The 4,229-nt window shown below is 51.1% G+C and overlaps 1 pseudogene; it reads left to right on the top strand.

Moving 5' to 3' along the window:
- LOC119289053 overlaps nt 1–3,678 on the top strand; it is a 31,073-nt pseudogene extending 27,395 nt beyond the window's left edge.
- The last annotated feature ends 551 nt before the right edge of the window (nt 3,679–4,229 follow it).

The following is a 4,229-nucleotide window of genomic DNA, read 5'->3' as shown; positions in this document are numbered from 1 at the left end:
ACGGGCCGCGCGGGCCGGCTGCGGGCTACAGGCCGACGGCGATCTAGGGACCCGCAGCGCCACGTGAGGGCACCGGGTTGGATGGCGGGGGCGGCGGACGTTGTCCGGCTCCGCCCGGACACGTCCGGAGCGGCGGATCTGGGATTTTTAGGGTTAGGGGGGAGAGGATGTGCGAATTTGGAATGGGGGGTGTATATATAGGCATAGAGGGAGCTAGGAGAGTCCAAATGAGGTGCGGTTTTCGGCCACGCGATCGTGATTGAATGCTCTAGATGATGGAGCAGAGTTTGGTGGGTTTTGGGCCAAATTGGAAGGGTGTTGGGCTGCAACACACACGAGGCCTTTTCGGTCCCTCGGTTAACCGTTGGAATATCAAACGAAGTCCAAATGGTACGAAACTTGACAGGCGGTCTACCGGTAGTAAACCAAGGCCGCTTGGCAAGTCTCGGTCCAATCCGGAAATGTTTAATCCCCACACACGAAACAAAGCTAGAAATGACCACCGGAGGAGAACGGAGCGCCGGAATGCAAAACGGACAACGGGGAAAATGCCCAAATGCATGAGACGAACACGTATGCAAATGCAATGCACATGATGACATGATATGAGATGCATGACAACGACAACAACACACGGAGACAAAACCCAAACCAGAGGAAATAAATATAACTTAACGCCGGAAACGACAAGAGTTGGAGTACAAATAGGGAAAGTTACATCCGGGGTGTTACAGGAAGTGTGCGGAACGTGACATGCAAGGATGGTGGGGTGATCTCGGATACCGAGTTCCCACATGTCGGTGGCAAGGCAAAAAGAGGGGCGACATGCATCGACAATTCGAGCACGGAGCAAGCACGAGCATCTCATACATCAGACATGCATTCGTTCACGGGCGGTCGTCTCGGGGTTATACCTTCGAAGCGTGCATTATCGGAACTAATCGAGTTCGGCGGTAGGGGTACACGTGTCGAAGGGGAAGTAGTTGTTCACGGGGTCGTCGTGGGAAGTAGCGGTTCACGTAACGGTAGTTGAACTTGACGTTTGTGTTACACGGGTCTTCGGCGACGGTCGTCGTACATGGTTCGGAGTGGTACTTGCTTCTTCGGACTTGTCGGTCTCGATTCTTGCGATGGTAGCGGTATACGTCTCGTTTTCGGAGAGGTACTTGGGGTCATTTGAACTTGTCGGTCTCGTCATCTCGAAGGGGTGCTTACGTTCTTAGCGATTCCGAAGACGACGGTAGAGGTACACTTGTTGTAGGGGTACTTGTCAGATCCACGGCGACGGTAGAGGTACAAACGTTCTCGCGGTACTTGGGTCATCGTGGAACTTGGCGATAGTAGTGGTACAAGGGTTGTGGCCGGCCTTGGCGGTTCATCATGTAGTCGTAAGCGTTCCGTAGATGTTCATGTCGTCGTAGCCGTTCGGATCTTGGAGCGATGGTAGTCGTTCACTTGACGGTCTTGAAGGATTCGAAGGGGTATTGGGCGGTCTGTCGTGGTACTCGTTTGGGCATCCGTGTGTCGTGGTACGTGGTTTCGCTGTAGTTGACCTTGCCGGTCTTGATGGTTGAAAAGAAGTAGCAGAAGGACCTTGGGAGAACGACGAAGCCGCATGGAGGCTTGCGACAGGGAAGTCGAGGAAGACGAGCTCGAAGCAGTGCTGGAGCATGGCGACGCGGTGGCCGGACCAAGCAGGGTGACGAGGTGGCGGCGAGGAGCTCCTGGACCGGCTGCGGGAGACGATGCACTTGAGGGCGCGGCGATGCAGGGAGCAGCAGCAGCTCCAGGAGCTTGACAGCAGGTGAGGAGGTCGAGGCCAGCACCGGTCGGCGCCGTAGCGCAGCTCGGCTGCGGCAAGGCGAGGGGCGTCCTTGCAGGAGAGGGAGGCGCACGGGAGGAAGAAGGAGAGGCCGGCGACGTTCACTGTAGGCAGTAGGGTATCGAGGGTGAGGCGGAGGCGGGGGGAGCCGGCAGGGTGGAGCCGAGGAGGAGGTCCGGTGACGGCCGGTGTTGTGGCTCCGGCGAGCTCCGGCCAAAATTGGGACGAGTGGTGCGGGGCCTTGCTGGAAGAAGGAGTGGAGGGGCTCGGCGTGAGCGAGAGAGAGGGAGGCGCAGGTGGTTCAGACACGGGAGCGAGAGGTGGGGAGATCGAGCGAATGGAGAGAAAGAGGGAGTCGGGTGCGAGCGATCCTCTCATGGCGGCGCAAGCAGGGAACGAAGGGGGAGAGAGGATCGTCCAGAGGGTGTGGGCTAGGGTTAGGTGTAGGTGGGATGGCTGGGCCTTGGAGGGGCAAATGGGCCTGCGCTGGAGGTTGGGCCGGCCTGTGCTATCTCTCTTCTCTCTCTCTCATATTTCCTTTAACAGAAAAGAATTGGAGAGATGAAAAGAAAGAGAGGGATAGGGAAAGAATTAGCGCACGCAAATAATATTCGCGGACTTGCAAAAATGCGCTGGTTCCAAAAAAAAATAGGAGAGGCATGATCGCAAGGATTTAATTCAAAATCATTTGAATTTAATTCAAATGGTTTGAACAAGGGCTAGGAATTAGAGGTGTCTAAAAATGTTGAGGTTTTAGGAGGAGCCTCGAGAAAAGAGATGAGAAATATTGGCAAGGTTTGAAGGTCAAAATCGAAGAGAAATAGACATGAGAATTATTTTGCACGTGCGTTACGATGATTCCAAATTAATGAAATATTTATAATAACTCCCTAAATATTAGGAGGATAAAGTTATAAAGAGAAGTCACTCTTCCCTCGATTTAAATGGATCGAAGATCCACACAAATTATTTAGTTGAGATGCAAAAGATTTATGACATGATGCAATGCACATGATGCGAAGATAAAATGCATGACACGCAAGCAAAAGACGAGGCAACAACAGCGAATAACTGGATGACACCTGACACATCGATCTCGGGGTGTCACACTCAGCCATAGTGATAGCGGGGGTTAGTGATCCTGCGACGTTGGAAGCCATTGCATGTCGTGAGGCTGTTGCATTAGCGGAAGATCTCAACCAACAACATTACATTGTGGCCTCCGATTGCAAACAGGTGATAGAGGATATTGCTAAAAGGAGTCAGGGAATATATGGAGTCATCATCAGAGAAATTAGATCAAGATCACCCACTACTTGTAAATTTACTTTTGAAAGGCGTGATGCAAATGTTGAAGCTCATAAGCTAGCTAAACATGTATTGTCTTTACTGCCAGGGCGTCATGTGTGATTAGGCCAGCCACATGATCAAAATTGTATCCCACATCTTGTGGACTTTGAATAATAAAAAGGTATTTTCCCTTAAAAAAACCAACACACCTTTACTTCTACTTCCACGACACTGTAAGCGGCGCATCCCCGTCGGCGGTGCGGGTCCGGACCCGTCGTCGCGGACCTTTTTTTGGGGATGGTGAACGTGATGGACGACCCGCTGACCGATGGCCCGGAGCCCGGCTCGGCGGCCGTGGGCCGCGCCCAGGGCCTGTACATGGGGGCGGACCAGGCGGAGCTAGGCTTCCTGCAGACCATGAACCTCGTGAGCTGGGCGAGATGCCCGTTGTTGGCGGCACCGGTGCCTTCCACTTCGCCCATGGGTATGCGCAGGCCCGGACCCACTGGCTCGACTTCGAGACTGGCGACGCCACCGTCGAATATGACGTCTATGTCATGCACTAGCGTGCAAGTGTTTTGAGGGCTTAAATGTGATATACTTCGCAGACCGTTTCTTTTCAGTTTTCTCGTTTGTTTACTTTCGGTTATGGTTTGAGATTTGGGCACTTCTTTGTCTATTTTGCTAAAGCAGATTTAGATGTGTCATAAATATCGCACATTTAAGTTTTATGTCATTGATCTTATGTGGAGATTCATATGATTTTTTTTTGCTTTTTCTTTTTTCTTTTCATACTTGATTGTGTCACTAGATGTGCAATAATTATGGCACATCTAGATATGCACTAGACAAATCCTTTCTTTGTCCTAAATGTGGGTTCCTTTGTTTGGGTTAATTGTCTGGCAAGTTGCAAGAATAAGTGGTCCTATGTAAACTGTTTATACTTATTATTATTGAAACTTATTTATCACTTTTTTGCTTGAGAATGCAAAAGCCTTGTATTTTGAACTTTTGATGCATTGATGTGTAAGATCGAAGAAGGGCAACATCTGGTGATTACAACGCGGCTTCTCTAACTGGTAGAAATTGTCATCACCGGAAGCACTGCTAGGCCTCT

The sequence above is a fragment of the Triticum dicoccoides genome, chromosome 4A, assembly GCF_002162155.2.
Source record: "Triticum dicoccoides isolate Atlit2015 ecotype Zavitan chromosome 4A, WEW_v2.0, whole genome shotgun sequence".
NCBI lineage: Eukaryota > Viridiplantae > Streptophyta > Magnoliopsida > Poales > Poaceae > Triticum > Triticum dicoccoides.
Note: the sequence above shows the minus strand (reverse complement) of the source record. Positions and strands in the feature narration are given on the sequence as shown.